The sequence below is a fragment of the Notamacropus eugenii genome, chromosome 6, assembly GCF_028372415.1.
Source record: "Notamacropus eugenii isolate mMacEug1 chromosome 6, mMacEug1.pri_v2, whole genome shotgun sequence".
Lineage (NCBI taxonomy): Eukaryota > Metazoa > Chordata > Mammalia > Diprotodontia > Macropodidae > Notamacropus > Notamacropus eugenii.
Genome location: NC_092877.1, coordinates 272,408,214 through 272,426,693, shown reverse-complemented (window position 1 = coordinate 272,426,693; position 18,480 = coordinate 272,408,214). Strand labels below are relative to the sequence as shown.

At 36.0% G+C, this 18,480-nt stretch overlaps 1 long non-coding RNA gene across 1 annotated transcript in view; it reads left to right on the top strand.

Moving 5' to 3' along the window:
* LOC140509479 (uncharacterized) overlaps window positions 1-18,480 on the top strand; it is a 52,750-nt gene that overhangs the window by 11,951 nt on the left and 22,319 nt on the right. The window contains exon 2 of the long non-coding RNA XR_011968776.1: window positions 2,444-2,554. This is a non-coding gene — a long non-coding RNA (uncharacterized lncRNA). The remainder of the gene's footprint in view (window positions 1-2,443; window positions 2,555-18,480) is intronic.

The following is an 18,480-nucleotide window of genomic DNA, read 5'->3' as shown; positions in this document are numbered from 1 at the left end:
TTTTTTCAACCTACTTTGTTCTTCCTTTTTCCTTGTTCTACCATCACTTTTCTAACTTACTATCATTTTCTTGACTGCTCCAGAATGAAATGGCTTATCCCTTTCAAGCCCTTTATAGAAATGCTCTTTCCAACTCCTCTGTATTTCTTTTATAATCTCTTTTTCTTGACAAAAATCTTTTGTTGCCCCTAACCTTGATTCTAGAGGATTTTCTGCCATCTTACCTATTCCTTGTTCCTCTCGTGAATAGATTATTGGCCTTGGTCACTGACAGTGACCTTCTTCCCTGTACATGATATTCAATACAATCCAAGTGCTTGACAAAAAGAGACAACTGGCAAAACCAGAGAGACCTATACAAGTAGAAAGCCCTAATATTGAAAGATAAGTTATTTCTTCTGGAGGCAGGACTATTGGGACTTAGTCAAGTTACCAGTTCAAAAAGACATACTCTAATGCAGCAATAAATTTTTTGACCAGCAAATGTAGACACAAATTTAAGAAGATTCTCTATTTATATAATGTGTGAAAATGACTTAATAACCCATATCTCTTTGTCAACAAAACATATCCAGAAAAATACATACAAAACGAACAGTTTCAATAAACAGGATAGCAATACAATTGATTTATATGTGTATGTATATTTTCTTATGGCTTGATGTTTATCTGATCAATGCTGGTTTATATTAATAATTGCCACCACAGCTATAATGTTCTCTGTGACTGTAGTATTCCCCAAATACCCATTTTTCAAATTCTCTCCCCAAATCTTACTGGAAAAAAAATCACCGAAGTCAACCATTGTTTTTTCTGTCTGCAAGGTTGTAATAGCAGGTTTCTAGAAATTAATGATAATTTTGTTATTTCTTCTGGCAATAAGCTTAAAAATACTTAAAGGATCTGTGTTGTTGGAATTGGTGACCATAGTATTTAAAATTTTTGTGGTTCAGTTGTGTCTAACTCTTCATGACCTTATTTGGGATTTTCTTGATAACGATACTGAAGTGATTTGCCATTTCCTTCTCTAGCAAAATTTACAGATGAGGAAGTGAGGCAAACAAGGGTAAGTGACTTGCCCAGGGTCAAACAGCTAGTGAATGTCTAAGTTTAGATCTGAACTTAGTAAAGTAAATCTTCCTGACTCCAGGTCTAGCACTCTATCCAATGTACCACTTTGCTATTCTATATTTTAAAATACACTGGGATAAAAGTAAAATTCAGTAATGTTATCTATCAATCAAAGGGGCACAACATTAAGTGAAAAGGGTCTCTAAAAACAATTATTACTTTCAAATATTTCTCATGGAAATACTCCAGTAAGGGAAACAGAAGCTATATTGATCATTTTCCTCTGTCCTTTTAAAATGACCTACCACTTTAAGCTTTTCTGGTTATGTACAAATTGTGCTGATTCTCTGAATTTTAAGCTTTTGGTGCTGTGGTGAACTTTCCAATAATTGTAAAACTACTCCCCAGTTAAGGGATTCTAAGTATGAATTTTCTGTGAAAACGGGCTTAATAGCTTCTTTCATCTTGAACAGAAGCTCTTTCATTTTGGCAGACACTGCTTTTCATCTGTGATTCTGTGTTCTGACACCGCTCTGGAGGTGTGTGCGTGTGTGTGCGTGTGTGTGCGTGTGTGCGTGTGTGTGTGTGCATGTACGCATCTGTGTATAAAATGTACATGTGCAGGAATATTTATGTTTATATACAGTTTGTGTATATATGATTTAGAACTCCTGCCAAGTGATATATTTACAACTGCAGAAACTATGGAGGTTAAATCCCAGGTCTCATTTTTATGTTCCATCATAGGTTCAGGCCTCAGAGCAAACCTGAAAAACTCGAGGAGTATTACAAGGCTTCCTATAGGTGAAATATGTCAGAGTGACAGAGAAATAATCCATTTACATATGGCAATCTTGCCTATTCCTCTTAGGTTTTAAATGTTAACGAGTAGATTCATAAGCCCATACTTCCTCCAAGGTCATAAAGTTGAACAAATTTAGTTAAACAGAATCCTAATCTCATACATCCCCATATGAGCCAAACTTCTTCAAACAATAAGGTAAACCAAATTAGGTTACAGATTAAACTACATTTTAGAGGATTCACAAACAGATTGAGGAGAATTTACCTTTCACTAAGGAGTCAGGGACAGTTGAGATTCTTTCTCTGGCTTTTTATCTAAGGAATACTTCAGGCTGTACAGTAAAATTTTCACCTCCCATGGGACAGCCTTTGTTCAAGTGAGGTTAATATTAAAACAGACTTTTAGTTAACCAAAATTTATAGGCAGAATATCCCTGAGACCTGAATAATATAAGAAAATTTTAAAAAATTCCCATAACTGTAGTTAGTAACAGAGTTAGAATTTAAGAGAGCTGAATTCAGCTGTCTTTCCATTATAGTATGCTGACTTGGTTATAACTAACTTCAGGTTCTTCAAGGAGCTAACTCAAGCCTTAAACGTGGCAACGTGAGCTGGGAATTTAGGAGAAAGAAGATTTTGGGAAATTCATACCATCAGTAAAGTAGCAAGCTTTAAATGGTAAGATTATCCTCCCTGCCCTCATGAACAACTGTCAGGTGCAGTTAGTTCTTGAGACTGAGGGAGGGAAAGAGGCCTACAGGTGAGAAAACATTGGTGAAGATTTGTTCCCAGTCTCCTGTTGTTTCAGGCCTGCCTGTAAGAAATAAAAAGGTGCTTGAAAGTACATTTAATAGTATCAGAGAATGGCCTTACTGCTATGAATGTGTTATTTGATGGTTTGAGTCTGGCTTAGATTCAGAAAATAGAACAAATAGTGAGTGAATGCCAAGCTTCTAGCTGTTGTGGTATATTAGAAGAAAGCAGGGGGAGTGACTGGAGAATGAATGAATGAATGCCACTGAGAACTTAGGTGAATGGCTGAAAATGGACACTGGAGTGACAGAGAACATAGAGGTGCTGACTAAGGTGCTGGAAAACTCCACAGAACAAATCCCAGTAAGTAATCTGTTCAGTATAAGGTGTCTGAATTGTAAGCATTCGAAATCCTCCTGGCTCCACTTTGGAAAGAGAGTACACAGGAAAGGTTAGTGTGACGGTTAGGAAGAGAGGGAAAAAGGTACTGACTAAAATAGAGCTTTAGTCTTGGGATCCCAATTATAGAAAAAGGAACTAACCTGAAGATCATACTAAATCTTTCCTTGGGTGTGCCTAGAGGGCCACATTCACTTGCATGAAAACCTAGGTTCTATTAAAAATAATGCTTTGCATTTGCATAGCATTTCATAATTTCCTAGTGATTTATTACATGCTCAATTCTGAAAGTGACCCTGTTCTCAAGAGACAGGTATTATTTTCCATATTTTAATAATGAAGTTAGTGAGCCCTTAGTTCTTCAATTTAATTTGAAGTTATGAAGGTAGCAGCCAGCTAGAAACACCATACGTAAGACTATAATATGTTCACTTCTCTGTAGCAAAAAAATGCCCACGAAAACAAATCCCCAAAGCAAAAATGAACAAAACTACATACATGTCTTTCATCGCTGAAATTCAACATGTACAAAGTACACTTATTATTGGCTAAGTCATCAGGAGATTGGTGCAGTGAAAAGGGTGTTGGCTATAGAGTTAAAGAACTTGGGTTCACATCCTATCTGTAATGTTTATTTCTTCTATGACCTTTGTTTCATCATTTGTAAAATGAAGAGTTTGGGCTAGATGGCATTTGAAGTCCTTCCAATATATTTACATGATCCTATACCTATAGCAAGATATGATTTTTATCAATAAATATTGAGAAACATCTCTGAGCTGATACTTTTTTTCTTTTATTTGAATGATCTTATTTCATTTTATTTTTGCAATTGTTTGAGCTAAGGAATAGAAATCAGAAGATTATCTTTTTTGACTGAGAGGGACTATCTTCTATTTTTCTTAATATCCTTAGTGCTTGGCAAGTACCTGACTGACATTGTAGAGACTTTTAATATATGTAGACCTGGCTTTGGGACTTGTACTTTTTGAACTGTACCTGCTTCACCCCTTAATGCTCTTGGTGATTGCAATTATCCAAGAGACTTTTCTTGATAAACCTATGCACTACTGAATTTATTTGATAATCAAAAATATTTTACTCAAGTTTAGTTTGCTTTGTCTTCACTAATTTCTATGATTTTCCTTTCCTGTTCTGTACCATTCGGAATTCTATTGTATTTGTGAGAATGCTTTTTCTTTTATTTTTTTTCTTTCATTTTGGCTTCAGTTTTTCAATACCATTCAGTCTTTATTATGTTTTAGTGTATGTAATTACAAATCTTATTAGAATTGCATCTTAAATTTTTTCTTACTTGTTTATTCTTCTTGATGAGATACTTGAGCTAGGTTCAGGAAATGTGTACTATAAATAGGACATTTTTTTTTCTACCCAATAGCAGCTTTCTTTCTTGAGGGGAAAACAAGTCAAAATCATCAAGAAGCAGGTGCATAAAGAGTCTCCTGATCCCTTTCCCTTCCCACCCCCAGCTACTTAATAAAATTTTTAGAGGTAAGATCCTTATAGTAAAGAAAATGAGAAATAGGGGCTCCTGTTTTTAGATGAACTAATTTGCATACGAATTGCTCAAGAAATGGGGCAGAAAGGTAGTCCCATTTCCCTTCCTCCCCAACCCCTGAAGCTGATTTAGGCAAATGGAAGGGCTGAGTATTTAAGCTTATAAGAGCCAACCCAGTGAAGGGTAAGTCCAAAAGAAAGAAAGTTACAAAGGAAGACCAAAGCTTTTGAATTCACTCTTCACTTTTTCTTTTCTCTTAGAGAATAGAAAGGGAATAGGATTATTTTTCTTGCTTCTTTTCTCCCTTTTTCCTTTTCCCCTATTTCTGTGACTTTACAATTGGGTTTGAAGGAAGGATTAACTTTCCTACTCCCCTTTTGCTGTACTCTTCAAGAAGAGCAAATGGAAAGATGAAGAATCTATGAATTGAGTTCATTTTCCATAATTGTCAATCTTTCTGACACATTCTTACTCTTGAAAACATGGGTGTAAGAGTGGCCCCCACCAATTTCTGTTTTTTTTTTTATTTTAAATTTTTTATTCAGAAGATGGCAGAGTAGAAAGATGCACATACACTAGCTCTTCCCCCACAGCCCATAAAATACCTGTAAGAAAGACTCACAACAAATTCTAGAGCAGCAAAAGTCACAGAACAACAGAGTGGAGGAGATTTCCAGCCCAGGGTGACCTGAAAGGGCTACAGGAAAGATCTGTTACACTGGACATGGATCACAGCCCAGGCCAGGCTTGGCCCTGAGGCATGGTACCAGGAGGAGGATGGAGCAGGCCTCGGGGGCAGAATCCCCAGCTGCAGTAGCAGGGGTTTGCAGATCCCACAACCCACAGGAGCCAAAGTCAGTTAGAGGGTTTTTTCAGCTGACCGAGTAGGGAACAGGGTCTTCCTATATCTCTGGCATCAAGAGGTGGCAGCAGAGACCACATAGGATGGCAGTTAGCTCCCACAGCAGCCCACATCTATTGTTGGATTGTAAATCCCCTAGGGGAACTGAGCAGTTGATCTGTACTTCAGCACTGTGTGACAGCCCTGTCCCCACCTAACGCTCCTAGGGAAATTGAGTAGCTTGTCTGAATTTCAGCCTCTGTGCTGGCTTGGTGAAACTGGATGCCAGGTGGTTGTGGAGAGGAAACTACTACTCACAGATTCTGAGCACAAAAGTTTCTGGTTGCTCCCAGACCAGTACATGCTTGATTGTGCCACCTTGGAGGAACTGAGATCTTACAAATTCCCAGAGTATACCCTACTCTTGACAAAGAACCTAAAGTCAAGTAACTGGTTGGGAAAATGCCCAAAAAAAGGGGAAAAAATAATACTGTATAAGGTTACTTTCTTGGTGAACAGATATCTTCTCCCATCCTTTTGGATGAGGAAGAACAATGTTTACCATCAGGGAAAGACATAAAAGCTAAGGCTTCTGTATCCCAAACATCCAAAATAATTATTCAATGGTTTCAGGCCATGGAAGAGCTCAAAAAGGATCTTGAAAATCAAGTAAAAGAGGTGGAGGAAAAATTGGGAAGAGAAATGAGAGAGATGCAAGAAAATCATGAAAAGCTAGTCAACAACTTTCTAAAGGAGACCCCAAAAAATGATGAAGAAAATAACACCCTGAAAAATAGGCTAACTCAATTGGCAAAAGAGGTTCAAAAAGTCAATGAGGAGAAAAATGCTTTAAAAAGCAGAATTAGTCAAATGGAAAAGGAGGTTCAAAAGCTCACTGAAGAAAATAGTTCTTTAAAAATTAGAATGGAACAGATGGAGGCTAATGATTTTATGAGGAACCAAGAAATCACAAAACAAAACCAAAAGAATGAAAAAATGAAAGATAATGTGAAATATCTCATTGGAAAAACAACTGACCTCAACAATGGATCCAGGAGAGACAATTTAAAAATTATGGGACTACCTAAAAGCCATGACCAAAAAAAGAGCCTAGACATCATTTTTCATGAAATTATCAAGGAAAACTGCCCTGAGATTCTAGAACCGGAGGGCAAAATAAATATTGAAAGAATCCACCAATCACCTCCTGAAAGAGATCCAAAAAAAAGAAACTCCTAGGAACATTGTGGCCAAATTCCAGAGTTCCCTGTTCAAGGAGAAAATATTGCAAGGAGCTAGAAAGAAACAGTTTTAGTATTATGGAAATACAATCAGGATAACAGAAACTCTAGATTCTTTTACATGAAGGGATTGAAGGGCGTGGAATATAATATTCCGGAAGTCAAAGGAACTAGGACTAAAACCAAGAATCACCTACCCAGCAAAACTGAGTATAAAACTTCAGGGGAAAAATGACCTTTCAGTGAAATAGAGGACTTTCGAGCATTCTTGGTGAAAAGACCAGAGCTGAAGAGAAAATTTGACTTTCAAAAACAAGAATCAAGAGAAGTGTGAAAAGGTAAATAGGAAAGAGAAATCATAAAAGACTTACTACAGTTGAACTGTTTACATTCCTACATGGAAAGACAATATTTGTAACTCTTGAAATTTTTCTCAGTATCTGGGTAGTTGATGGGATTATACACAAACGCACACAAGCATACATATGTATGGAGAGAGAGAGAGACATAGAGAGAGAGACAGAGACAGAAAGAGACAGAGACAGAGAGCACAGGGTGAGTTGAATAGGAAGGGATCTTATCTAAAAAACTAAAATCAAAGAGTTAGAGAGGAATATACTGGGAAGAGAAAGGGAGAAATGAAATGGGGCAAATCATTTCTGATAAAAGAGACAAGAAAAGACTTTTTCAATGGAGGAAAAATGGGAGGAGATGAGAGGGAAAATGTGAAGCTTACTCTCATCACATTTGACCCAAGGAAGGAATAAAATGCACACTCATTTTGGTATGAAAACCTATCTTACAATACAGGAAAGTGGGGGAGCAGGGGATAAGCAGGATGGGGGGCAATGATGGAAGGGAGGGGCAGTGGGGGAAGGGAGGGCAGTGGGAACAGGGAGCAATTAGAAGTCAACACTCTTGGGGAGGAACAAGGTCAAAAGAGAGAATAGAAGAAATAGAGGGCAGGACAGGATGGAGGGAAATATAATTAATCTTACACAACATGACTATTTTGGAAGTCATTTGCAAATGTACACATATATAGGCTATATTGAATTGCTTGCCTTCCCATTGGAGATGGGTGGGGAGGGAGATAGGAAGAGAAGTTGGAACTCAAAGATTTAGGAACAACTGTTGAGTATTGTTCTTGCATACAACTGGGAAATAAGAAATACAGGTAATGGGGTATAGAAATTTATCTTGCCCTATAGGACAAAAGAGAAGATGGGGACAAGGGAAAGGAGGGATGTTAGAAGGGAGGGCAGATTGGTGGTAGGGGTAATTAGAATGCTTGGTATTTTGAGGTGGGAGGAGGGGAGAGATGGGGAGAAAATTTGGAACTCAAAATTTTGTGGAAATGAATGTTGAAAACTTAAAATAAATTAATTTAAAAAATTATTCATTTTAAACATACATACCAAAAATAAAAAAATATATATATATTTCCAGGTACACAAGCAGAGCATGTGAGAATTCTAATACAAAATATGTATTGCCATTTAATGAAAACCTACGCAATAAATTCTATGCATTGTTTTCCAAACAACCCAGTTTTTCTGTGCTTCCTTCTGTTTTTTTTTTTGGAGGGCTACTTAAAATTATTTTTAACATTTTCATTTAAGGTTTTCTGTTTCAAATTCTATCCCCTCTTCCTCCCTTCTTTCCTTCCCCTTCCCTGAGATGGTAAGCAACCAAATATAGGTTTTATGTATGTGTGTGTGTATATATATATATATATATATATATATATATATATATATATATATATATATATATATATATATATATATTTGTATATCTGTATACATAAAATTATATAATATATAAATAATATAACATATATATATAATTATGTGAAACATTTCCATGTCCATATTTTTGTGCAAGAAGACTCAAATAAAAAAATAAAAGAAAGTGAAAATGGATGAAAATACACTTAGTTATCATAACTATAAATGTGAATGGAATGAACTCATCCAGTAAATGGAAGCAGAGAGCAAAATGGATGAACAACACCAGCATCTTACAATATGTGGGTTCCAAGAAGTATCTCTGAAAACAGTTGTCTGAATTATTCATTTCAAACACAAGGAAACTACAGCACAGAGAAGGTAAATGATTTAAATTAGTACGGTGAATTACATTACAATCCAGGTTTCAACAACTCCAAGACTCTTTCTATCATGCTATGCTACACTACAGTTATGACGCTTATTAGCCAACATGATATGTGTGTGTGTGTATGTGTATATTATACATATGCACGTAGGTATAAGTATATGTGTGTATATATAGGAATGTATGAGTATGTATGCATAATATACACATACATGCACACACACATACTTATACATAGATAGAGGGCACAGGGTGAGTTGAATATGAAAGGAGAATACTTAAAAAATAAAATTTACTGTTGAGTGGAATATACTAGGAGTAAGATAAAGGGAGAGGTAGAATGCAGCAAATCATCTCACATAAAAGAGGCAAGAAAAAGGTTTTACAGTGGAGGGGAAGGGTGGAGATGACAGGGAGAGCCTCACTCTCATGAGATTTGACTTAAGAAGGAAATAACACATATTCAGTTGTGTATGGAAATCTATTTTACCCTACGGGAAGGCATGGGGTAAGGGGATAGGAGAGGGAAGATGAAAGAAGGATCAGCAACTGGGGGAAAGGGATAATTAGAAGCAACTACCATTGTATGGGGACAGGTCAAGGGAGAGAACAGAATAAATGGATGGCAGGACAGGACAGAGGGATATGTGGTTAATCTTTTGCAACATAATTGTTATGGAAGTGCTTTGCATGGCTACATATGTATGCCCTATGTCTAATTAATTGCTTTCTCAATGAGAGTAGATGGGGAGGGAGAAAGGGAGAGAATAAGGAACATTAAAAGTGAATGTTAAGAATTGTTTTTGCATGCAATTGGGAAATAAAATGTACAGGCAATGGGGTATAGAAATCTTTTTTTGACCTACAGAAAAATAGAGGCGATGGAGATGGAAGAAGTAGGGTGATAGAAGGTAGGACAGACTGGAGCAAAGGGTGAATTAGGTGCACGCTCTCCTGGGATGGGGGATGGGAGAGATGAGGAAAAATTTGGAATTCAAATACTTCTAGAAATCAACGTTGAAAACTGAAAAATAAATAAATTATATGTTTAAAAAAGAAACAATTCAAATATCATTGAGCCACACTCAGGATAACACAAGATTTAGCAGCTTCTATGTTAAATATAGGAGGGTGTGTAATATCATATTCTGGAGGACAAAGGAACTAGGATTACAACTAAGAATCACCTGCCAAGCAAAACTGAGCACAGTCCTTCAAGGGAAAAGTGGATCTTCAAAGAGATAGAGGACTATCATGCATTCTTGATGAAAAGACCAGAGATGAATAAAAAATTTCACTTTCAAATGCAAGCTCAAGAGAATCATAAAAAAGGTAAACAGGAAAGGGAACTCATAAGACACTTAATAAGGTTAAACTGTTTACATTCCTACATGGAAAGATAATTTTTGTAATTCATAAGAACTTTCTCATTGTTGGGGCAGTAAGGAGTATATATAGATAGAGGGCACATTTATAAATTGAATATGAAGGGATTATATCTAAAATAAAACACACAATTAAGGTGTGAGAGAGGAATGTACTGGGAGAAAGTGAAAGAGAGAGGTAGAATGGGGTAAATTAGCAACATAAAAGAGGCAAGAAAAGGTTTTACCCTGGAGGGGAATCAGAGGGAAGTGTGTGGCCAGTGAGTGAACCTTGCTCTCATCAGAGTTGGCTCAAAGAAGTAATAACATATATACTCAATTGGGTGAATAAATCTATCTTATCCTACAGAAAAGTAGGAGGAGAAAGGGATAAGAGAAGAAGGTGAGGTGATAGAAGGGAGGGTAGATTGGGGGAGGGGGTAGTCAGAAGGAAAACACTTTTGAGGAGGACCAGGGTAAAATAAGAAAGAGAATAGAATAAGTGGGGGAGGGGGTGGGTTGGGATTAAGATGGAGGGAAATACAATTAGCAAGAATAACTGTGAAAAAAATTGAAATAAGTTTTACTAATAAACACCCCATTTCTCAAACTATATATAGAGAACTGAATCAGTTTTATAAAAATAACAGCCATTCCCCAATTGATAAATAATCAAAAGATGTGAACAATTTTAGATGAAGTAATCAAAGCTGTCTATAGCCATAAGAAAAAAGTTCTCTAAATCACTATTGATCGCAGATATGCAAATTAAACAATTCTGAGGTACTACCCCTATGAGATTGGCTAATGGGGCAGAAAAGGAAAATGACAAATGTTGGAGGAATGTGGGGAAAATGAGACACTGATGGACTATTGGTGGAGTTGTGACCTGATTCAAAACCATACCTATCATTTGACCTAGCAATACCACGACTAGGTCTGAATCTCAAAAGAGATTTAAAAAAAAGAAGGAAAATGACCTCCAAAAATGTCTATAACAGCTGTTTTCTGATGGCAAAGAATTGAAAATTGAGTGGTTGCTTATCATTTGAGAAAGAGCTGAACAAACTGTAGTATATGACTTTAATGAAATACTGTTGTGCTATAAGAAATGATGAGCAGGATATTCTCAGAAATCCCGGAAAGACTTACATAACCTGATGCATAGTGAAATGTAATGTGCACAAAGGCATAGCAGTGTAGTAAGATGATCATTTAGGAATGACTTAGCTATACTGTATCAGTAAGTACCCCAATATACACAGAGGGGCTACTACAACAGGTTTTTGGATCCACATTCGTAAAAGGAGAGCAACTTTCAAGGGGTAGACAATCACTTTAATCAAGTACAGGTATGAAAGAAAATCAAAATTTCAGAGAAATCAAAAATTATTTGACAGCGCTTCCAAACTGCCTGACCATTACATAATATATGTGTCTGACCATTTCATACACACACAGTTACCAGAGAGGGAAGCACCAATTTCTGGGTTTTAGCCTGGGGGTGGGGTGATGCTCCTTAATGGCTTTCCAGAGTCTCCAAAGTAAACCTCACCCTCAGAGTATTTATGCACATTTTAGAGCCAGAGGGCATAACCCTCTGACCCAGGACCTAAATAGGAAAACACAAGAGGTACTTGGGACTCTCCAGCAAAACAACTCCCCTAATCAAGTTTCTCATCAATGGGTGGGAGAGATCATCCCCAATCACATTACTCAATCAAAGCCACTTTTAGTAAAACAAAAACAGTAAAAGATCTTAATTAGATTAGCACTGCATATACTCAGCAATATAATGACCCAAGACAACTCTGAAAGATTTAGGATGAAAAATGCTATATACATCCCTAGATAAAGAACTGATGGTGTCTGAATATAAATTGAAGCATACTATTTTAAACTCTATTTTTCTTGAGCTTTTTGGGGTGGTGGTGGTGTCAGTATTTTCTTTCACAACGTAACTAATATGAAAATGTGTTTTGTACGTCCATACATGTATAACCTATATTGAATTGCTTGCCTTTTGAATGAGTGATGTGGTGGGGAGGGAATAAGGGAGAGAATTTGGAACTCAACTTTTAAAAAATGAATGCTAAAATTGTTTTTACATGTAATTGTGGAAAAATAAAATGCTAAATTAAAAAGTATTAATTGGAAATTATCTAATCTAATCCTCCCTCCAAAAAACAACAAAAGGGTCAAAGAACAAATCATAGGAACAATTGATAATTTCATTAAAGTAAATGACAACCATGAGACAACTTACCAAAATTTATGGGATGAACCCAGAGTGGTACTTAGGTGAAAATTTATATCTCTTATTGCATACATCAATTTATGTTTTTAATGTCGTTATTTTATTGTAAATTTAATTTTTGTGCTAAAATTTTATAGCAAATTCTCAATTTTATTTTAATAAAAATAAACTAAAAAATTATTTGCTTAGATTATTTTATGAAAACTATGGGATGGGTGACAATTTTTCTAGTAAAAAAAGGTGAGGGTCATTGCTATATAAAGTTTGCACATTAAGGAAGTAGTTGCTAAATTCTCTCTCATTTTTCACCTCTTGATCTCATGAGTATTAACTAAAAGATATTTGAGAGATGATCTTTAATATCCTTTTAAGGTGTAAATGCTAACATTTTCTTTCTCCCTCAGGCTCATATATTCTTGTCAGTCTGGTCGCCTTAGACCATGCATTTTTTAATGTATTAACATTAAATTAATGTTATTAACATTAATGTATTAACACAGGGTCCTGTGTTAATAGGATCTTTGACAGGAGACTTTTGTTGTTGTTCAGTCATTTCATCCATGTCCAACTCTTTGTGAACCCAGTTTGGGATTTTCTTGGCAAAGGTACTGGAGTGGTTTGCCATTTCCTTCTCCATCTAATTTTACAGATGAGGAACTGAGGCAAACAGGGTTAAGTGACTTGCTCAGGGTCATATATCTAGTAAGTGTCTGAGGCTGGATTTGAACTTAGGAAGATGAATCCCTCTGACTCTGAGCCTGGCACTATATCCACTGCATCACCCAGCTGCCCCAACAGATAACTATTGACTATTTGTTGTTAGTATTCAAAAATAATGTCTTGAGTTGTTTCATTCCACAAATCTTAATGATAATACAATTAAGTCAGTGGCTAAGAGGTGGATCACAAATTTTTTTGCTCCTTCCTCATCCAGTTTGACCTTAAGTACTGATTTATCAAGTGTCCCTTTCCTCCAAATTAGCTATTCTATTTATTAACTAGTGTTTGAATTTCTTCTTATCAAGGAACAAAACACCTTTTATTTCACAAGAAGATTTTCAAATTATTCCCCAAGTGAGATGCACAAGCACTAAGGCTTATATCTTTTTTGAGAACACATATTGTAGTGCTTAGTACAGTGTCTGGGACATAGTTGGCATTTAACAAATGTTTTTTGATTGAGTAAAATATGGAATGTGAAGATGAGAGTGAGGGAGTACTAAGGAGAACAAAAAGAAAGGGAGGCAAACTTTTCCTACTTCAGTTACATTTCTGGGGTGAAACACCAGAGATTAGAGGGAGTTGCTGCACGTGGACATAGGACCATCCAGTTTTAATCAAACAGAGCAGAATGTCAGAAATGTAGAACAGAAAAGGGAGTATATTTCTTAGTGAATAGGAAGAAAAGTATGTCCTTGATATGATAGATTTGGATGAAGATTATGCAGTGAAGGAATATGGCTCCCTTATAACCCATTAGATCAAATAGAATTCTTTTGGATTTTGACAGATATCTTAAACTTTATTTGCCTCTACATGGTTTTCTATTTGGTGGCAGTAGTTTCCCTGCTGATGCTTGATCAAGAGACTCTGTCTAATCTGAACTTTTTCAATAAAAGATCCCTGGATCTTTGTCCTTTCTTATTTCTTTGTGTGTGTGTGTTTTTTTTAATTTGATAAGATGTTTGAGACTTGTTATTTGTCATGGTTATACGTTTGTTTTTGCTCTGTTGGTGATATGGTATATAATGTATAATTCTTTAACCTGAGACAGAGAGCTACAGAGCTATACCTAGTTAGAATGAGAATGTGCATAAATCAGCTTACATTACAAATCAATGTATGTTAAACAAATAAGTTCCACCTGAAATTTTAAAGCCATGTGTGATGGGAAGCATGGTTTTTTATGTAAGGTAATTTGGAAGTACATCTGATGAAATAGCATCTGGTTACTCAGTCATTTCATTCATTTCTATTCTCATTCATTCAATTCTAATTTTTTATAGTGTGAAATTTGGTAAACTCTTGTATAGAATTGCTATTAGAAAAACAACTTCTCTAATAATCTGGATGTTGTTAGATTATAAACTGAACTGTTAAAAGATAGGAAAATGTTTGAAAACATGTTATTTTATCAGCCCTAATGATCATGTGTTGAAATACTATGAAGTATTGTAATTTAAGAAATCTGAAATTTCTAGATTTGCTTATAATAAAGAGGATGTTTTATCTGAAATCACTGAGGAGTACTTATGAGCACTGGTCTATGGGGCTTTCATATCTAATTCATTTGAATATGGTTAGTAACTGAGCATGTTCTACTATAGAAATTTATTTGTTAAAATCTGGAATTATTTACTTAGTCTTTTCAGATACCCCATCATAGCTCTTTGTAACAATTGGGAGTAAAATAAGCATCTCTTAGGTAAATTCATTTGTGTGGTCACTAAACTTAGCCATAGAAATCATCTACTTACAAAGAGAGTTGGCACTTATGTGGTCCTGTATAGGATTAGATACTTAGCAGTAGCATCTTATCCTCCTGAAGGATGAATGAGCAAGTAGATTAAATAACTAGAGTAAATAATGAGTAAATAGATGGAGTGAAAATTTTTTGAGAAAATAACAAGATCAATCAATTATATATATCAAATGCAAGTGTTTCTAATGGGATGCAAAGACTTTGAACATGTTCTAATAATAAGTTCTAAGAACTGGGTTCAGAATTTTACATAAGCAATTACATTGTTCACCCTTTGCACAAATTGGTCTATTTTAGAGGACTAGTTGTTATCTGAATTTCCTAAATATATCAACATAGCAATTTGCTAACATATCACAAGGCAGTTATAGGTAATAAACTGAAAATTTTTCCCTTTCTATGACTTGAACCCAAGATGACAAATGAAATAGATGAATGTTAGAAGTTAAGTGGTGGTGGAGTCAATACTAATTTAAAAAGCACTTTAAGTTCTGGCTTGCACAGGTACATTAGTAAATAACTGTTCTCATTCTAAAAATAAAGATCCTCATACCATCTTTTAGGTTCTTCTGTTTGTCTGTTGGCAGTGTTCAAATCAAATATATTGCTTAAAGATAAGAGTAGGTAGGGGTATGCAAAATGTAAATTCTTTCATCTAGCGCAGGGGTGGGGAATCTGTGGACTTGAGGTCACATGTGGCTTTTTAGATCCTTAGGTGTGACTTTTTGAAGAGCCTCAGTTTTACAGAACAAATCATTTTATTAAGGGGACTTGTTCTGTGAAGTTTAGATTCAGTCAAAGGACTGTACTTGAGGACCTAGAGAGATGTATGTGGCTTCAAGGCCACAGATCTAGTGATTCCCAATTTGATGTTCTTATTAGGGTTATAAGGTTGAACTAATTTTCACCACATGACTTAGTTATTGGAAATGCAAAATTAAAGTGACTGTATTAAGTTATTTTGATATCTGTTATGAAAGAGATTTTAATAGGGAACTGTGTAAATGACCTGAATCAGAGAAGCAGATCTGCTAGAAGAAGCTGCTTTGATAACTGGCTTATTCCAGAATGCATAAGCAAAAAAGTTCCCAGGGGACAAGATGACTGCATTAGGAGATACTCTTCAAAACCAGACAGTTTTATGAGGCAACTGAACACTACTATATAATGGACTACTGCAGTGAGCTGTGAGGGTGGTTTATCCTTCCCTCTCACTCTTTCCTCATGTGCTATTGTTATTGAGGAACAGCGATTATGGGTGGTGGTGAGATTAGAGTATGACTATCTTTATATGACTCAAGTAAACGAAAAGTACAGCTCTTATAAGTTGAAGGGATCTATGAACTGGGAAGCTAGGTTTTAACTGAAGTCTGTTAAGTAATGGGGCTGGTATTGGAGCAGAGAAGAAGGATATGAGCTACATATGGCAGCCTTTGAGAAAGGATAATAACCAGGGGACCAGTAGGTAACTTTCACCAGAATCTGCATATGATGATACAGTGAGATGGTGAGGACTTCTGAAGGAGATATTGCTGAGTGATGGCATCATGGTGCTGCTATTGGAAGTGACAGTGAGGAGCAAGTAATATTATGAATATTATGTATATTTTTCCTCCTGGCCCCTAGTGTTCTTCCTGTGGTGTAAATCTTTTCTTCAGCCCTTTAAAAAGTCAACTTGTTCCTTTTTGCATAGATGTTTAAACAAATTTATAAATATATATTTTGATTTATGCATAGCAAACTTTCATATTTGCGTTAAAATGTTAAGGAAAAGGAAGAAATAAATGACCATTTCTCTAGATTTGGCACATGCATCTTCTTAAGAAGATTAATAAATATAGTTTTATTCTTCTACTGAAAACTCTGAGAGCTCTTGGCCAGAGGGAATAACACATTCAAGGTTTTGTACCTCGGTGATTTGTAGCCTCCTCTCCTCATACGCCATCTTACTCTTGCAATCAATATTAGGATTCTGTTTTAAATCCATTTCTGTCCAAGCTTGACTCCAACTTCAACAAGTGCTTCTAAGAAGGCAGACTAACTGTGTCTTCTGGTTCATATGAATTTGTTCTACTGAATAGAGATGCTATTTTAGGATTTTTTTTCTTTTTTGATATGTATTAAAGCTCATTTCTGCATATCATTTGTCTGCTAAAACATTCTCCATCATTCTTTTCTTATCCTTACTGACATTTCATTTCAATCAGGGTTGGGACCTCTCCTTTATTCTTTGTGAATCAGTTTTTGATAGATATAGGTGCTTTGTTAATGGTGGAGTCATCCATTCTTTTTTTCTTTCAGGTTATTGTTTTTTTTTTTTTATCACTGTACTTTTAAGAGGATAATATATTAAAAAAAAACTATTTACAAATTTAGCATTTTAGAAATATATTAGATGTTGATTTCCCCTTGTCATCTCCAGAGACCTCAAGTTTAATTTATATTTTTTTTCTACTTTTTGTTTCCTATTGATATGTACTAATAACTTGAGTAACATCATTTGAACAGATTTAGTTGTGATGGGCCCCTCCCACATTCATAGCTATTCTTTATCTCTTGTCCAAGGCATCTGGGTTCCAAAATTCACAATTAACCTTTTAAAATGGGGGGAGATGGGAAGAGAGAGAGAGAGAGAGAGAGAGAGAGAGAGAGAGAGAGAGAGAGAGAGAGAGAGATAAGGAGAAGGAGAGAGGGGGAGGGAAATCTACTGCATTTCTGCTTCATTCAAGGAGTGTAGGATCTTCTTTGAAGCAGTAGTCCTGTGCCAATGTCTCCCATGTAATGCAATAAATCCCAAAGTTCTTCAGAGAGACCTGAGATTGTCCTTGTATCACTTCTGACCATCATCTAAGAGCTTGTCTTGTGTGAGTTGTCCCCAAAAATACTCTTTTAGGCTACTTTTGGCATTCCAACATAGTGACCAGTCTATTGGAGTTGCAATCTTCGCACTCTTTTCACAAGGGCAGGTAAAAATATAGTAGAAGCTACAACTCCTATAGGTCCCCTAAGCTGCTGGCTGAGGCAATCACACATGCACATTTCCCTTGTTAATTCCTATCTCCCCTAAGCCTTAATGGGGGCTGATTCAAATTTCCCACTTACTGACCAGTGTCTATGGGATTTATAGGGTAACAAAGACAGCAATTTGCCAGCAATAGCCTCACAAGTTTACATTAATTCATTGCTGAACTCAAATGTTTTAGATTATAATATGTTGTGCAAGTATGGTAGAGATGTTTACAAGTCATGAGCCTCAGAACTAGGGATTTTCATGGCTTTGGATCCTAGGAACTAGTATCTAGGAAAGAATAACAAAAATCCACATTACACACACTAAAATCCACCATATTTATAGATCCCTTGGTTACCCTCAGGCTGGTTTAGCACATCTGCCGAAGTGGTTTATAGTGGTGTGTACACTAAGCATGCATCTTGGAGCCACAGGTGAGAATTGGGTGAATCAGGTAGATACCAAGGTGGAAGGCAGCCCTGAAAAGAACCTGGCAGCCTTTACACCAGAGGTACAAGGATACTTTACACCAGAAGTACTAGGTACTAGAAGTAGGATTCTTTCCTAAACACATCCTATACCCCTAAACTTTGCTGCTGGTTTTCTCCTATTGTGCCACT